At 45.9% G+C, this 19,074-nt stretch overlaps 1 protein-coding gene across 1 annotated transcript in view; it reads right to left on the reverse strand.

The window, feature by feature from the left end:
• LOC132378624 (rab effector MyRIP-like) overlaps positions 1-19,074 on the reverse strand; it is a 561,180-nt gene that overhangs the window by 252,536 nt on the left and 289,570 nt on the right. The gene's annotated exons all lie outside the window — the stretch shown is intronic.

A 19,074-nucleotide genomic window follows, 5' to 3' on the forward strand; every position in this document is an offset into this window, starting at 1 on the left:
TGGGATAGGGGCACAAACCATTCTTTGACTCTATGTCACTAATTAAAGCTTTCATTGTTTGCCAATTAAAGCAACGAGGGAGATCGAGGCAAGTGTGGAGGGTGCACGCCTTCTTTTGATTACTCTGCTACAGAGAGGGAGAGATCTGCCATTGGGTAGGTGTTGCCCACGTTTTCCACAGTTTGGATGTGGACTTCGAATATAAATGTTGTTTTTCAGTCTTTTATAAGTTTTTTATATTCTGTGTTTTTCATCTGATCTTTCTTGTTTTTTGTGCAGAGAGGAGAAATAAAACCATATAACAATTACAGCACGGAAACAGGCCATCTCGGCCCTTCTAGTCCATGCTGAATGCTTACTCTTACCTAGTCCCACCGACCCGCACTCAGCCCATAACCCTCCACTCCTTTCCTGTCCATATACCTATCCAATTTTACTTTACATGTCAATACCGAACTTGCCTCTACCACTTCTACTGGAAGCTCGTTCCACACAGCTACCACTCTCTGAGTAAAGAAATTCCCCCTCGTGTTACCCTTAAATTTTTGCCCCCTAACTCTCATGTCCTCTTGTTTGAATCTCCTCTACTCTCAATGGAAAAAGCCTATCCACATCAACTTTATCTATCCCCGTCATAATTTTAAATACCTCTATCAAGTCCCCCCTCAACCTTCTACGCTCCAAAGAATAAAGACCTAACTTGTTCAACCTTTCCCTGTAATTTAGGTGCTGACACCCAGGTAACATTCTAGTAAATCTTCTCTGTACTCTCTCTAGTTTGTTGACATCTTTCCTATAATTTGGTGACCAGAACTGTGCACAATACTCCAAATTCGGCCTTACCAATGTCTTGTACAATTTTAACATTACATCCCAACTCCTATACTCAAAGCTCTGATTTATAAAGGCCAACATACCAAAACCTATCCACTTGAGATTCCACCTTCAGGGAACTATGCACCATTATTCTTAGATCACTCTGTTCTACTGCATTCTTCAATGCCCTACTATTTGGCCATGTATATCCTATTTGGATTATTCCTACCAAAATGTAGCACCTCACACTTATCAGCATTAAATTCCATCTGTCGTCGTTCAGCCAACTCTTCTAACTGGCCTAAGTCTCTCTGCAAACTTTGAAAACCTACTTCATTATCCACAACGCCACCTACCTTACTATCATCTGCATACTTACTAATCCAATTTACCATCCAGATCATTAATGTATATGACAAACAACATTGGACCCAGTACAGATCCCTGAGGCACACCACTAGTCACCGGCCTCCAACCTGACAAACAGTTGTCCACCACTACTCTCTGGCATTTCCCATCCAGCCACTGTTGAATCCATTTTACTACTTCAATATTAATACCTAACGATTGAACCTTCCTAACTAACCTTCCGTGCGGAACCTTGTCAAAGGCCTTACTGAAGTCCATATAGACAACATCCACTGCTTTACCCTCATCAACTTTCCTCATAACCTCTTCAAAAAATTCAATAAGATTTGTCACACATGACCTTCCACGCAGAAATCCATGTTGACTTTTCCTAATCCGACCCTGTCTATCCAGATAATTATATATACCATCTCTAAGAATACTTTCCATTAATTTACCCTTCACTGACGTCAAACTGACAGGCCTATAATTGCTGGTTTACTCTTAGAACCCATTTTAAACAATGGAACCACATGAGCAATACGCCAATCCTCCGGCACCATCCCCATTTCTAATGACATTTGATATATTTCTGTCAGAGCCCCTGCTATTTCTACACTAACTTCACTCAAGGTCCTAGGGAATATCCTGTCAGGATCCAGAGATTTATTCACTTTTATATTCCTTAAAAGCACCAGTACTTCCTCCTCTTTAATTGTCATAGTTTCCATAACTCCCCTACTTGTTTCCTTTACTTTACACAATTCAATATCCTTCTCCTAATTGAATACCGAAGAAAAGAAATTGTTCAAAATCTCCCCCATCTCTTTCAGCTCCACACATAGCTGTCCACTCTGATTCTCTAAGGGACCAATTTTATCCCCCATTATCCTTTTGCTATTAATATAACTGTAGAAACCCTTTGGATTTATTTCTACCTTACTTGCCAAAGCAACCTCATATCTTCTTTTAGCTTTTCTAATTTCTTTCTTAAGATTCTTCTTACATTCTTTATATTCCTCGAGCACCTCATTCACTCCATGTTGCCTATATTTATTGTAGATATCTCTTTTTCCGAACCGTTTCCAATATCCCTTGAAAACCATGGCTCTCTCAAACTTTTAACCTTTCCTTTCAACCTAACAGGAACATAAAGATTCTGTACCCTCAAAATTTCACCTTTAAATAACTGCCATTTCTCTATTACAGCCTTCCCATAAAACAAATTGTCCCAATCCACTCCTCCTAAATCCTTTCGCATCTCCTCAGAGTTAGCCTTTCTCCAATCAAAAATTTCAACCCTGGGTCCAATCCTATCCTTATCCATAATTATATTGAAACTAATGGCATTGTGATCACTGGACCCGAAGTGCTCCCCAACACATACCTCCATCACCTGACCTATTTCATTCCCTAACAGAAGATCCAACACTGCCCCTTCTCTAGCTGGTACCCCTATGTATTGCTGCAAAAAACTATCCTGCACACTTTGTACAAACTCCACACCATCCATCCCTTTTACAGTATGGGCTTCCCAGTCTATGTGTGGAAAATGGGGGAAGGGTTTGATGTGCCTGTTCCATTTTTGTTCATCCTTTGTGTGCGAGGAGGAATTTGGAGGTTGATGTCCCAATGAGAGAGTGTTTGATATTGATCTGCTATTAGGGTATTAGATTGGGTAGGTGCAGGGTAACAATTTGCATCTAGTGATCACAATGCCATTAGCTTAACAGTACATATGCAGAAAGATAGGTTTGGTCTGTGGGTTGAGATTCTAAAATGGAGAATGGCCAATTTTGGTGGTAGTAGAAAGGATCTGGCAAGTGTAGTTTGGGACAGGCTGTTTTTTGGCAAAGATGTATTGGTAAGTGGAGGCCTTCAAAAATGAAGTTTTGTGAGTACAAAGTTTGTATGTGCCTGTCTGAGTGAAAAGTAAAGATAACAGGTGTAGGGAACCTTGGTTTTCAGGTGATGTTGGGGCCCTGGTTAAGAGAAAAAGGAGGTACAGTGCAGGTAGGAACAAATGAGGTGTTAGTGGAGTACAAAAACACAAGAGAACACTTAAGAAGGAAATCAGAAAGAAGGCATGAGGTGCACTAGCAGACAAGGTGAAGGAGAGTCCTCAGGGATTCTACAGAGATGGTAAGAGCAAAAGACTTGTAAAGAACAGAATTGGTCCCCTGGAAGATCAGAATAGTAATTCATCTGCATTTACTCAGGAAATGGACACACAGTCTATAGAAGCGAGGAAAAATGGCATCAACTTCATGGACCCTACACAGATTAGAGGAGGAGGTGTTTGCCATCCTGAGGCAAATCAGGGTGGATAAATCCCCAAGACCAGACAAGGCATTCCCTCAGACCCTGCAGGAGGTGTGCAGAAATTGCTGGGGCCCTAGCAGAACTATTAAAACATTCTTAGTGACAGGTGAAGTGCCAGAGGATTGGATGGCTGCCAATGTTGTTCTAAAAGTAAACAAGGAAATTATCGACCAGTTCCTCTGACGTCAGCAGTGGGAAAGTTATTGGAAGGTATTCTAAGGGACTGGATATCCAGGTGTTTGGATAGACATGGACTGATTAAGGATAGTCAGTGTGGTTTCATGTGCGATAGGTTATGTCCAACCAATCTTAGAACGTTTTTCGAGGAAGTTACCAAAAAAGTGGATAAAGGTAAGGCAGTGGATGTTGCCCACATGGGCTTTAGCAAGGCATCTGACAGACTCCTACATGGAAGGCTGGTCAAGAAGGTTCAGTCACTTGGCATTCAAGGTGAGGTAGCAGATTGCAATAGATGTTGACTTTGTGGGAGAAGCCAGGAAGTGATAGTAGATGGAGGCCTGTGACCAATGGTGTGCCGCAAGAATTGGTGCTGACTCCATTATTGTTTGTCATCTCTATCAAAGATCTAGATGTTAATGTGATTAACTGGATCATCAGATTTGCAGATGTCACCAAGACTGGAGGTGTAGTGGACAACGAGGAAGGCTATCATGACTCGCAGCAGGATCTGGACCAGCTGTAAAAATAAACTGGAATGTGGCAGATGGACTTTAATGCAGACAAGTGTGAGGTGCTGCACTTCAGTAACGACCAACCGGGGTCGGGCTTACACAGTGAATGTTCGGGCACCAAGGGGTGTGGAAATGCGGGTCCATAATTTATTGAAAGTAGTGTCATAGGTGGATAGTGTGTGTGTGTATGTGTGTGTGTCTATGTGCATGTGTGCTTATGTCTCTATGTGTATGTGTGTCTGTATGTGTGCATGCATATGCGTGTGTCTGTGTGTGTGTATGAGTGAGTGTGTGTTTGAGTCTGGATGTGTGTGTGTGCCTGTGTATGTGTATGTATGTTTGTCTGTCTCTGTGTGTGTGTATGAGTGCGTGTGTGTTTGAGTCTGGATGTGTGTGTGTGCCTGTGTATGTGTATGTATGTTTGTCTGTCTGTGTGTGTGTGTGTGTGTGATGTGTGTCTGTGTCTGTGGCTGTGTGTTGGTGTGTGTTTCTGTGTGTGTATATGTGTGTGTATATGTGTGTGTGTGTGTTTGTGTCTGTGTGTGTCTGCGTGTGTGCCTGTGTATGTGTGTGAATGGGACTGTGTTTATGTGTGTATGTGTATGTCCGTCTGTGTGTATGTGTGTGTGCATGTTTGTTTACGAGTTTGTATGTGTGTGTCTCTCTGGGTGCATGGGTGTTTGTGTTTGTGTGTGTTAATGTGTGTGTTTGTGTCGTCTCTGTGTATGTGTCTGTTTGCGTGTGTGTCAGTGTGCATATTTGTGTGTGTGTGTGTGTGTGAGTGCGTGTGTGTGAGTGTGTGTGTGAGTGTGTGTGTGAGTGTGTGTGCGTGTGTGAGTGTGTGTGTGAGTGAGTGTGTGTGTGAGTGTGTGTGTGTGAGTGTGTGAGTGTTTATGTGTGTGAGTGTGTATGTGTGTGAGTGTGAGTTTGTGTGAGTGTGTGTGTGTGTGAGGGTGTGTATGTGTGTGTGTGAGTGTGTATGTGTGTGTCTGTGAGTGTGTGAGTGTGTATGTGTGTGTGAGGGTGTGTGTGAGTGTGTGTGTGTGAGTGTGTGAGTGTGTGTGTGACTGTGTGTGAGTGTGAGTGTGAATGAGTGTGTGTCTGAGTGTGTGTGAGTGTGTGTGTGAGTGTGAGTGTGTGTGAGTGTGTGCGTGTGTGTGAGTGTGTTTGAGTGTGTGAGTGTGTGTGAGTGTGTGTGTCTGAGTGTGTGAGAGTGTGTGAGTGTGTGTGTGTGTGTGTGTGAGTGAGTGTGAGTGTGTGTGTGAGTGTGTGAGTGTGTGTGAGTGTATACAGTCACATGCAAGCAGTGAGCTCAGGAACAAGGCACTGTCAGTAGATGATGATGCACACATTTCTTGTTAGAAGCCAAAGACTGACTTGTCCCTTAACTCTTGGTGCTACACCTATTAAAGAACAGCTCCACAAAAATAGTAAGACTTCATTCTGTTTCCTTTCAATTCTCTTGACAGGATCTCCAACTAAAGAGACACACTGGCAAAATATTCTTAAGATGCAGTTGCTGTCAGAACTGGTGCTGGGTCTCCTTTTTCTTTGACTGGAGTAAGAGGGCAATCTGACTTGACAGTGCGTGGATGACATGTTCGTCCAACAGGCTGTGGGCCAACAGGCTTCTGAGCAACACTGGGTCCATGAGCAGACACTTCCAAAAATGCCTGTGATATCTTGCACCATATCTGTAAGTGTGCCTTTGTACCATAAACCCTGTGGTAGGCAGATGGGATCATTCACTCCTTGTGATAATGAGACTGAAGATACACCTGCTCTTATCAACAATGCTGCTTGAGTCCAACATAGAGGTCACTGCTATGGATTATGTTATTATGTAAATGAAGTTTCATTAAATCAAAGCAACTCTACTTGTTAGGCAAAGTACTTAACACTTTCAGTGCAGGATCCACACTCATTGTGCAGGGGACGGACGATGACTGCTGAGACTGACACCATCCAGTTCTCAGTTGTTCACGGCTCAGCAAATCACAGAAACCAGCCTCTCATGCATGGACTTTGCTCAGCCAACATAATCAAAGACCCCACCGTCTCCAGGTAATCTCTGTTTCCCCCATTCCACTGGGACGAAAATACAAACAGCTGAAAGCACGTACCACCGGGATCAAGGACAGCTCTGTTGTCAGACTACTGAATGGGCCTCTCAAACAATAAGGTGGACTTGTGATCGCACTATCTTCCTCATCACAGACTTGCCTGCCTGCACCACACCTTCTCTGTCACTGGATTCTGCATCCTGTTGTTGCTTTTCCCTTTGATGTAGTGAAATGGCCATATAGACGGCATGCAAGCCAAGGTACCTTGGTACCCATGACAATAATAAGCAAATTTAATCATTTACTTTCCTTGCAATACAGATGATATTTTGTGCTTGAGACCCAATGTAACACTTTACAATATATAAGCTGCCAGTATTCCCTTGAGAAATATGTGCAGGAAACAGTTATGAAAGATAAGGGTGTGTTATTTGGATATATATTGTACTATACAAGACAGGCATTCTCCTTCACCACAATTTTCATGCAATAACATAGATGATAAGATCCTGGTGTTATGTTTCCATATCAGGTGTGTTTCGAACTGATAAAGTCACAGCAGAAGTCTGTCAAACAGTGGCTCTTCCACAGCCGGGGCTGTCAATACATGCAGCCGCCTCTTACCGTGATGTCCCTAATAGCTAACAGCAGCAACCTGCAAAAACACAGAAGTAGCAGACGAGGTTGTTCCCAAAGTGGCTGCAAGGTGGAAAGGATATTGGATGTCTCGAGTAGCCTGACTAGTCAGAAGTACAGAAAGGCTGTTACAAACCTGCTTAAGATCAGATGTTACATTAAATTACTGCCATGCAACACTGTTAGCTTTCGAGCCTCTACTAACAATAATTTAAAAAATGAGGTACCTTCCCAATAGTGATGTGGAAGTTGCACACATTCACTGTTAACATAGAACATAGTACAGCACAATACAGGTCCTTTAGCCAATGACTGTTTATCCTACAAGAAATACTTGTCCCTCAAGTCTCTATTTAATCTTTCTCCTCTCACCTCAAACCTATACGTCCGCTGGTTCTTGATTCTTCAACCCTGTAACTATATGTATTTACCCTATGCATGCCCTGAATGATTTTATATATCTTTATATGATCATCCCCCTGTCTCGATGTCTAAAGAATGATATCCTAGACTCCTGTAAACATCCTCACAAATCTTCTCAGTCTCTACTGAAATCTCTGAAACAGGTCAATCAATTTTTGAGCAGGGAGATGGACAGTCAATATTTCAAGTTGAGATGAAATGCCATCTGTCCATTTCCCTCCACAAATCCTCCCTGATCGGCTGAGTTGTTCCAGCTGCTTGCTGATTGCTCCAGATCCCCACATCTGCAGTCTCTTGCATCTCCCTCTTGATCAATTTTTGTTAAAGTTTAAGGAACCAAGGCTGCGATCAGTTTCAGTAGCACTATTGTGTCAAACGTCTTTTCCAAATGTCTTTTCCCTGTCCTTCTATTCCTCGGCTTCTTCATGAATTCTTTACAGGTGCAGTGGAGATGAAATTCACAAAGACGTGGGTCATATCCAAGTAAACCGAGTAAAGAAGCTGGTGTGAAAATGAACTTCAAGGTTGCTGGGAGGGTAAGTGAACAAGAGGGAAAGAAGGCGGCAGACAGACATGCTTTGATGCCCAGAAAGGGAATACAAGATAATCTTAGAAGGTGAAATACTAGTAAGTAAAAATTTAGACCCACTGAGTCAATCAGGGAGCAGTGGAGAAAGAAGCAGGGTTAGCATTTCAGATAAATGATTTTTGAATAGACAATTCACCCCCCTGAAACATAAGCTCTGTTTATCTGACACTGAGTATTTCAGGTTGTTTCTATTTTTTTTAGATTTCCAGTATCTATGGTGTTTTTTTTTTTTGCTTTGAGAAACTGGTCATCAGAACAATATATACAGATTATGAAAAGTTAATATGCAATACCGTAGCAATCAGAAAATGGAGGCACTGACGTTTGTGACACAAGCTTTCAGTAGTAAGACAGATTGAAATTCAGTTTAAACTGCTTATTTTGCCTTTACCACTGCTCATGAAGCATCCCGGTACTAAAATTTTTTGACACGCACGTTCCCTGACCCATAGAATTTAAAAAAAAATTGTAACAGCAGCATTTATTATGAATCCCAAAATGCAAGATGTTTTCTGTTGGTCCATTTCAGAGGGCATCAAAAATTAGGTAAATTAGCATGACTCACATGTAGAGATAAGCTCCCAGAAAGTGGTGACACAGGATGGTATATGGCATGCTTGCTTTCATTGAGTACGTGAGTTGGAGCGTCATGTTACAGTTGTCCAAGTCGCTGGTGAGACCAGACACGGAGAATTGTGTACAATTCTGGTCGCTAAGCTGGAAAGGATGTCATTAAGCAAGGAAGGGTGCAGAAAAGATTCAGGAGGATGTTACTGAGATTGTGGGGTTTGAGTTACAAGGAGACAGCAGACAGGCTTTTTTGTCCTGGCGCAGAGGATGCAGAGCTGTGATCTCTAAAATCATGAGGGGCACAGATAAGGTGACCGGTCACAGTTTTTACCCGGCATAGGAGACTCTGAAAATCAGAGGGCACACGGTTAAGATTTGAGGGGACTGATTTAAAGTAAGTCAATTCCCTTTAAATCTGAAGGTCATATTTTTACACAGAGGGTGGTGAGTATAGAAGTGTATGGAATGAGCTGCCAGAGGAACCCGTCAAGGCAGGTCCAATTACAATATCGAGAAGGCAGTTCAATACACAGTAGAGGTTTGGATCAATCTGGTCAACCGCATGCATGGAGGGTTTTGGCCAAAGAGCTGCCTCTGTGCCCTGTAACTATGAACCTGTGGTAGAACAAAGTGCAGCAATAAACTGAATGGATTTGTAATGCAATCTGGCCACTGCCACTGATATTGGGGTTTATACAGATCTGTGTAATGAATCAAATTCAATTTGATCAGCCACTTTGCCGGAGTAGATTCACCCCTCATCAGGTCTCCAGATGGCTAGTTCATTGATCTGCCTACCCCACGGAAGAAAGAGGAGGCTAAAAGATAATTGTTTGTGAAACACAGTGTGAGTCATCATTTTCTAACTACAATTTACTGCACCACATTTCTGTGGATACTTTCAGGCATTTCATGGTTTAATTCTGAATGAATGCAAATGTTCTCAACAGACAATTACAAATAAAGCCAGAAAGCTAAGTGCCAGCTCAGCCCTGCTTCCCACTCTCCCAAGCAGCTTGCTTCCATTAACAACTCGTAGGATTTCCTGTTGCTCACAGTACGAGAATACAACTTGAAATGATGTAGAAAAAAATTAATCTCTATTTGTGACAACCTACCTGAGATAATTTTTGTTATGAAGCTAATGGTTAAAACCCCATGGATGAGAATGCCTATCTGCAGGCTGGAATTAGCTTCTGCACCTATGATAGCTGAAGCACTTCAGATACAACGAGTCCTCAGTCCCAGCATCCAGACTCATCTAGAGATCGCAAGGTGAGATTTGACATGATGGCTTCTCCCTGTCCCTGACAGAGAATTCCATAAGCTATCGAGGGTCCGTTTTTGTTAGTGGAGCTACAAGAGACCGCAGGAACAAAAGACAAAAACGTACGGCATCATAAGCGGGTGAAGTGCCTTGACCCACAACGTTCACTGTCTGTTTTGCTCCACAGACGTTCCCTGAGTTCCCACAGCATTTGTCCGTTTATTTTAATATTCATTTAAGGGATGTGGGCTTCGCAGGCTTTTAACTGCCCAACCTGAACTGCCCTTAAGAAGATGGTGATGAGCAGCCTTCTTGAGCCACTGCAGGTGTAGGTATTTTCACGGTTCTGATAGAGAGGGAGCTCCAAGACTTCGACTGAGCAATGATGAAGAAGTACTGAGTTAGGGTGGTGTGTCATTTGGAATTCCAGGTGGTGGAATTCCCATGCCTTTGTTGCCCCCGTTCCTCTAGACAGTAGATATGGTGAGTTGTTTGGAAGGCATCGTCCAGGGATTCATGGAGATCACTGCAGTGTATCCTGCTACTACTGTGCATCAGTGTTGGAGAAGATGGTTGTGGATGAAATTGTTCAAGCAGCATTCGACCAGGCAAGCAGACATTGTTCCAAAACACTCCTGATTTGAGCCCTGTAGATGGTGGACAGTCTTTGGGGAGGTAACAGGTGGTAACGACCTTGCCTCTGCATTCAATTCTCCTAAAATCTTGAACCTGAAGAATATTTGCACTGCCTAAGAGACCTCCTTTCTGACCATACTTCTTGTTTATATTTTAAAAATACACTTTATTCATAATACAATATATCAAAGTTAGAAAATTTAAAGAAACAATGCAAAACATTTATATTTGTAGTCAATACATTCAGAAATGTTATCTTTTTTAAACAGAGGCACCATTGGTATTTACATAGCCCCCTGGGGTGATGCACTATTTCAATATTTGAGGAGCTTTCCCGCCATGCGCAGTAGCCTAGACCACAATCCTTTCCCCACAGAACCTTTGTATGAGCTGCAACAGTCTTCACTGCAGCACCAGGTACGTATGGCCGAAGCCTGAAATGTGCCAGCAGCAGCCTTCCCTTAAGGACAGCTTGTTGTGCTGGAGGGCTAACACTGCAGACAGACTAAAGAGTATCTTTCACCGAGCTGATGCTTGTTCTCTGCCTTGCGTGTGCTCCTGGGATCAGCTGGTAGGTCAGCTTGAAATGAGCTGTGCCAAAGGCTCTTGCATTCATCTCCACCATCTCTTAGCAAACCTACAGTCTGCAAAGAGGTGGCTGGCCATCTCTTCCCCACAACTCATTCTGAGGATAGCACACTTTGGAGTGATATATGATCTGTACAGGAAAGCTCTGACTAGGGAGACCCCTCTCACCACCAGCCAAACAATGTCTAGGTGCGCGTTGGTGAGTCCTGGTGATTGGGCCTTCTGCCAGATGATTTAGACAGTTTGCTCAGGGAAACACCCCATAGAATCATTAGTGTCATTGTCCCACAGTAAAAGCAGGGCATTTTGTACTGTCCACTACCTAATGGACGTGTGGTCAAAGGTATATGACTGGAAGAAGTCTTCCACCAAAAAAATGGGAAGTATGGCAACATCCAGTTGAGCAGGCCATTGATCACCTGCAATGCCCGGCACAGGCACGGTATGAACTCAGCACGTAGTGCCCAAGTTCTTTGGTTACACGCACGGTCTGATGCAGACATACTGGGACATGGTCATTGGGATACAGCCACTCTGGGTGAACTTTTGTCCCCATTCTTTTGCATTGTGATACTTCATTCAGATAAACATCCTGGTGATCATCGAGGTGGAGAAGCAGTGAGCAGGTTCCGATTCAGAATTATTTATCACGTGTATATTGAAACATACTGTGAAATGTGTTGTTTGCATTAATGAACAGCGCACCTAAGGATGTGCTGGGAGCAGCCCGCAAGTATGCCACAGATTCTGGTGCCAACACAGTATGCTCACAATGCTCCACTGAGCAATGCAAACAAGACAACAGCATACTGCCTACCCTCCCAACCATTCACACACCCAGAGGCTGCCTCTGGGCCTCCAGTCCTTGCCCTTGGATACTCAGACTTGCAGACATCAGGTCTCCATCTTTAGACTTCACCCAAGGACTGGCCGATCATGGGACTGACCTTCAGTCTTTGACTTCGGGACTTGCATGGACCTCTGACCCCAGTGACTCAGGTCCTCACGATTCCTTTGGACCTTTGTGATCCCTTCAGGCCTCTACCTTTGATCTTTAACCTTCAGCTTTACCCTCTGAATTTTGCTAGTTTTGACCTTCAGGACTCTACTTCAAGACTCACACAACACAAGCCTCTGAATATGGTGCCCTCATAACTCATGCCGAACCCACGACTGCTGGGACTTGCTGTTGAAATGGACTTCCAACCTGGGACCAATCTCTGTCCGGGGATCACTGGTCTCATCAGTGCCGTTCGACAGTGGAGAGCTCCTGCCCAGACTCTTCATTTGCTACTCCTGATCCTCCTCATCATGTGGTCTAAACCCTAATCCCTCCCTTTGTGCCCAAAACCATCCCTACGGACCTCAAAAAACAAAGAGGTCTTGACCTAGGTATCTCCACTACTTGGCAAGATCACTTCTCTCTTGTTTCTGTCCTTCCTAATGCAAGGACTTGATTCTCTCAGCAGTCCTTGCAATCTGTTTCGGGGCCTTGCAATTCCCATAGCAGGCAGTGGTACAGCTGGTGCAGACACTCTTGATGCTGCTGAGTAGAATGGGGGTGGGGAGCCTCACTTGAGGTGCTGAGTAGAATGAGGGTGGGGAGCCTCACTTGAGGTGCTGAGTAGAATGGGGGTGGGGAGCCTCACTTGAGGTGCTGAGTAGAATGGGGGTGGGGAGCCTCTCTTGTGCAGTAGAATGGGGGTGGGGAGCCTCACTTGAGGTGCTGAGTAGAATGAGGGTGGGGAGCCTCACTTGAGGTGCTGAGTAGAATGGGGGTGGGGAGCCTCACTTGAGGTGCTGAGTAGAATGGGGGTGGGGAGCCTCACTTGAGGTGCTGAGTAGAATGGGGGTGGGGAGCCTCTCTTGTGCAGTAGAATGGGGGTGGGGAGCCTCACTTGAGGTGCTGAGTAGAATGGGGGTGGGGAGCCTCACTTGAGGTGCTGAGTAGAATGAGGGTGGGGAGCCTCACTTGAGGTGTGGAGTAGAATGAGGGTGGGGAGCCTCACTTGAGGTGCTGAGTAGAATGGGGGTGCGGAGCCTCACTTGAGGTGCTGAGTAGAATGGGGGTGGGGAGCCTCACGAGGTGCTGAGTAGAATGAGGGTGGGGAGCCTCACTTGAGGTGCTGAGTAGAATGAGGGTGGGGAGCCTCACTTGAGGTGCTGAGTAGAATGGGGGTGCGGAGCCTCACTTGAGGTGCTGAGTAGAATGGGTGTGGGGAGCCTCACGAGGTGCTGAGTAGAATGGGGGTGGGGAGCCTCACGTGCTGAGTAGAATGGGGGTGGGGAGCCTCTCTTGTGCAGTAGAATGGGGGTGGGGAGCCTCACTTGTGCAGTAGAATGGGGGTGGGGAGCCTCACTTGAGGTGCTGAGTAGAATGGGGGTGGGGAGCCTCACTTGAGGTGCTGAGTAGAATGGGGGTGGGGAGCCTCACTTGAGGTGCTGAGTAGAATGGGGGTGGGGAGCCTCACTTGAGGTGCTGAGTAGAATGGGGGTGGGGAGCCTCACTTGAGGTGCTGAGTAGAATGGGGGTGCGGAGCCTCACGAGGTGCTGAGTAGAATGGGGGTGGGGAGCCTCACTTGTGCAGTAGAATGGGGGTGGGGAGCCTCGCTTGTGCAGTAGAATGGGGGTGGGGAGCTTCGCTTGAGGTGCTGAGTAGAATGGGGGTGGGGAGCCTCTCTTGTGCAGTAGAATGGGGGTGGGGAGCCTCACTTGAGGTGCTGAGTAGAATGGGGGTGGGGAGCCTCACTTGAGGTGCTGAGTAGAATGAGGGTGGGGAGCCTCACTTGAGGTGTGGAGTAGAATGAGGGTGGGGAGCCTCACTTGAGGTGCTGAGTAGAATGGGGGTGCGGAGCCTCACTTGAGGTGCTGAGTAGAATGGGGGTGGGGAGCCTCACGAGGTGCTGAGTAGAATGAGGGTGGGGAGCCTCACTTGAGGTGCTGAGTAGAATGAGGGTGGGGAGCCTCACTTGAGGTGCTGAGTAGAATGGGGGTGGGGAGCCTCACGTGCTGAGTAGAATGGGGGTGGGGAGCCTCTCTTGTGCAGTAGAATGGGGGTGGGGAGCCTCACTTGTGCAGTAGAATGGGGGTGGGGAGCCTCACTTGAGGTGCTGAGTAGAATGGGGGTGGGGAGCCTCACTTGAGGTGCTGAGTAGAATGGGGGTGGGGAGCCTCACTTGAGGTGCTGAGTAGAATGGGGGTGGGGAGCCTCACTTGTGCTGAGTAGAATGGGGGTGGGGAGCCTCTCTTGTGCAGTAAAATGGGGGTGGGGAGCCTCTCTTGTGCAGTAGAATGGGGGTGGGGAGCCTCACTTGTGCAGTAGAATGGGGGTGGGGAGCCTCACTTGTGCAGTAGAATAGGGGTGGGGAGCCTCTCTTGTGCAGTAGAATGAGGGTGGGGAGCCTCACTTGAGGTGCTGAGTAGAATGGGGGTGGGGAGCCTCACTTGAGGTGCTGAGTAGAATGGGTGTGGGGAGCCTCACGTGCAGTAGAATGGGGGTGGGGAGCCTCACTTGTGCAGTAAAATGGGGGTGGGGAGCCTCTCTTGTGCAGTAGAATGGGGGTGGGGAGCCTCACTTGTGCAGTAAAATGGGGGTGGGGAGCCTCTCTTGAGGTGCTGAGTAGAATGGGGGTGGGGAGCCTCACTTGAGGTGCTGAGTAGAATGGGGGTGGGGAGCCTCACTTGAGGTGCTGAGTAGAATGGGGGTGCGGAGCCTCACTTGAGGTGCTGAGTAGAATGGGGGTGGGGAGCCTCACTTGAGGTGCTGAGTAGAATGGGGGTGTGGAGCCTCACGAGGTGCTGAGTAGAATGGGGGTGGGGAGCCTCACTTGAGGTGCTGAGTAGAATGGGGGTGCGGAGCCTCACGAGGTGCTGAGTAGAATGGGGGTGGGGAGCCTCACTTGTGCAGTAGAATGGGGGTGGGGAGCCTCTCTTGTGCAGTAGAATGGGGGTGGGGAGCTTCGCTTGAGGTGCTGAGTAGAATGGGGATGGGGAGCCTCACTTGAGGTGCTGAGTAGAATGGGGGTGGGGAGCCTCACTTGAGGTGCTGAGTAGAATGGGGGTGGGGAGCCTCACTTGTGCAGTAGAATGGGGGTGGGGAGCCTCACTTGTGCAGTAGAATGGGGGTGGGGAGCCTCTCTTGAGGTGCTGAGTAGAATGGGGGTGGGGAGCCTCACTTGTGCAGTAGAATGGGGGTGGGGAGCCTCACTTGTGCAGTAGAATGGGGGTGGGGAGCCTCACTTGAGGAGCTGAGTAGAATGGGTGTGGGGAGCCTCACGTGCAGTAGAATGGGGGTGGGGAGCCTCACTTGAGGAGCTGAGTAGAATGGGGGTGGGGAGCCTCACTTGAGGTGCTGAGTAGAATGGGGGTGGGGAGCCTCACTTGAGGTGCTGAGTAGAATGGGGGTGGGGAGTCTCACTTGTGCAGTAGAATGGGGGTGGGGAGCCTCTCTTGTGCAGTAGAATGGGGGTGGGGAGCCTCACTTGAGGTGCTGAGTAGAATGGGGGTGGGGAGCCTCACTTGAGGTGCTGAGTAGAATGGGGGTGGGGAGTCTCTCTTGTGCAGTAGAATGGGGGTGGGGAGTCTCTCTTGTGCAGTAGAATGGGGGTGGGGAGCCTCACTTGAGGTGCTGAGTAGAATGGGGGTGGGGAGTCTCTCTTGTGCAGTAGAATGGGGGTGGGGAGCCTCTCTTGTGCAGTAGAATGGGGGTGGGGAGCTTTGCGTGCCTTAGTCTCCTCAGGAAATGGAAGCACTGTTCTGCCTTCTTGACTAAAGTGAAGAAGCACTTTAGTCAAGAAGCATTGAAGCACCAGGTGAGATCATCCATGATGTGCACTCCAACAAACTGTCTCCATGGAGCATATATTGATGGGCAGTAAGGAGAAGTCATCTTCAACCACAATCATCTCTTTAGTCGTGTTTCTGTTGAGACACAGGTTATTGTGTTTCTTTCCTTTGTTTTTGTTATCTTTATCAAGACGAGAGACAACTTCAAATGAGGTTGGAGGCGACATCGGATGTACAGCGCTCTGGCTGGGTTTGCAAGACATTACTTCCTACAAAGGGAAACCCAATAGTATGAATGGCAGCGATGCTTCACTTCCAGATGAACTCAACGCCTTCCATGCACACTTTGAAAGGGAGAACACAACTACAGCTGTGAGGATCCCTGCTGCTCCTGGTGACCCTGTGATCTCTGTCTCAGAGGCCAATGTCAGACCGTCTTTAAAGAGAGTGAACCCTTGCAGGGTAGAAGGTCCCGATGGAGTACCTGGTAAGGCTCTGAAAACCTGTGCCAGCCAACTAGCGGGAGTATTTAAGGACACTTTCAACCTCTCATTGCTACAGGTGGAAATTCCCACTTGCTTCAAAAAGGCAACAATTATATCAGGGCCTAAGAAGAATAATGTGGGCTGCCTTAATAACTATCGCCTGGTAGCACTTACTTCGAGAGTGACTTTGAGAGGTTGGTCATGACTAGACTGAACTCCTGCCTCAGCAAGGACCTGGACCCATTGCAATTTGCCTATCATCACAAAAGGTCAACAGCAGATGCAATCCCAATGGCTCTCCACACAGCTTTAGACCACCTAGACAACACAGACACCTACGTCAGGATGCTGTTCATCGATTATAGCTCAGCATTTAATACCATCATTCCCACAATCCTCATTGAGAAGTTGCAGAACCTGGGCCTCTGTACCTCCCTCTGCAATTGGATCCTAACCAGAAGACCACAGTCTGTGTGGATGGGCACCTCAGGGATGTGTGCTTAGCCCACTGCTCTACTCTTTATATACCCTTGACTGTGTGTCTAGGCATAGCTCAAATACCATCTCTAAATTTGCTGACGATACAACCAGTGTTGGTAGAATCTCAGGCGGTGACGAGAGGGTGTACAGGAGTGAGATATGCCAACTAGTGGAGTGGTGTCACAGCAACAACCTGGCACTCAATGTCAGTAAGACAAAAGAGCTGATTGTGGACATCAGGAAGGGTAAGATGAAGGAACACATACCAATCCTCACAGAGGGATCAGAAGTGGAGAGAGTGAGCAGTTTCAAGTTCCTGGGTGTCAAAATCTCTGAGGATTTAACCTGATCCCAACATATTGATGCAGTTATAAAGAAGGCAAGACAGCAACTATACTTAATTAGGAGTTAGAAGAGATTTGGCATGTCAACAAATATACTCAAAAGCTTCTATAGGTGTACCGTGGAGAGCATCCTGACAGGCTGCATCACTGTCTGGTATGCTGGGGTGGGGGGCTGCTGCACAGGACCAAAAGAAGCTGCAAAGGGTTGTAAATCTAGTCAGCTCCATCTTGGGCACTAGTCTACAAAGTACCCAGGACATCTTCAGGGAGAGGTGTCTCAGAAAGGCAGTGTCCATTATTAAGGTCCTCCAGCACCCAGGACATGCCCTTTTCTCACTGTTACCATCAGTTAGGAGGTACAGAAGCCTGAAGACACACACTCAGTGATTCAGGAACAGCTTCTTCCCCTCTGCCATCTGATTCATAAGTGGAATTGAACCCTTGGACACAATCTCACCTTTTTTTTTAATATACCGTGTTTCTTTTTTTTTGTATGTTTTTAATCTATTCAATATATGTACACTGTAATTGATTTTCTTACTTATTTATTATTATTATTATTTTTATTTTTTCTCTTCTGTATTATGTATTGCATTGAACTGCAGCGGCTCAGTTAACAAATTTCACGTCACATGCTGGTGATAATAAACTTGATTCTGAGCATTCTACTTCCCAGCCGTCTGAGCCAAGGTAATTTCTCACCACTACGCTCCTTTTCCTTTCCATCTATCCTGCCCAAAAGTCAAGCACCCTCAAGTATTCAGGACCCATACAGCTGGTCAGATCCTGTTACAGTCAGCTCTGGTCATTTGTCAAACCATAACATTTACCTGTTTCTACCTTTAACTCAACTATCTTGTCATGAGTGTTTCATCTAGGAACTTTGAGGCACAAAAATCTGCCACACCATCCTGGAAGTCAAATGACATTGGCATTAAAATAAAAAAACACCTCGTTTGTCCTCCAAAGAAAGCACAACCTCAGTTGCTCAAGTTTGCAACAAGAGGATCCTGAGAAGACCCAGGACAATCCAATGTTCACAATACATAATCAGAAACTAGTATCAAAGACTCAGGTAAGTTAATGTGAACGAGAGGGCTCTCTGTCAACTTCTGCTGTGAAATGAGGCTAGGCATTAATCATATGCATGATTACTCATTCCCTCTAGTAAACCATAGCAAGCTGAAACAAGGATATAGCAATCTCCCATCAGACATTCCACAGCAGGTATTAGTGAAGTTAGGTCAGGCATTAAATGAGCAGTAAAACACGACAGCTGCAGGAGTCCAGATCCACAAGAATATGAAGGGATTATAATTAGGAAGAGAAAAACTAAATCTGGCAAACATGACTGATAAAGGTTTGAAAAACCATTGAAAATCAGACTGCTGCAATTAGGGACAGACCGTTTATTCTGGTAAGGCAAAAGAAAGAGGAGAGAAATTTTAAATTTCACTTCACTTTGGAAGCCACAGAATGAGAGACACAAGATTAAATTCGTCAAGATAGCTCTTTTCATTAGAGTTACACCATCACACAGCACAGAGAAAGGCCTTCAGCCCACTGTGTCCCATGACAACCTTTACATCCAACAACACTAATCTCATTCGCCCAGACTAGGAATGCATCTTTGTAATCCTTGTCTGTTCAAGTGCCTGTGTTGAACAATAGGGATTGAATCATATTCCAGCACCTCCCCTGAAAGATATCAATTATTGTGTGTACAAAACATGACCCTTCAGATCCCCCCTACAGCTCCTTCATTTCACCACAAATAAGTGGACAAAGTGACCTTCTTCTGTGCCATTAACTTCATATTCAATAACTTATATTCTCTAAACAAAGAGCTTCAGATAGTTTGTGAGAGATTGGAAGCACACCAGGAATGAAGTATTGATAAAGATCAGATCACGTGGCCCATTGGAACATTGGAAGTTCTTAGCAATTTAAGGTGAGATGTCCTTTTTCAGCCTTGTAATCCCTTAAATTCTCACCTTGGGTAAGTGAAAAATCAGAAAAGATGCACTAC

The sequence above is a fragment of the Hypanus sabinus genome, chromosome 20 (assembly GCF_030144855.1).
Source record: "Hypanus sabinus isolate sHypSab1 chromosome 20, sHypSab1.hap1, whole genome shotgun sequence".
Classification (NCBI taxonomy): domain Eukaryota; kingdom Metazoa; phylum Chordata; class Chondrichthyes; order Myliobatiformes; family Dasyatidae; genus Hypanus; species Hypanus sabinus.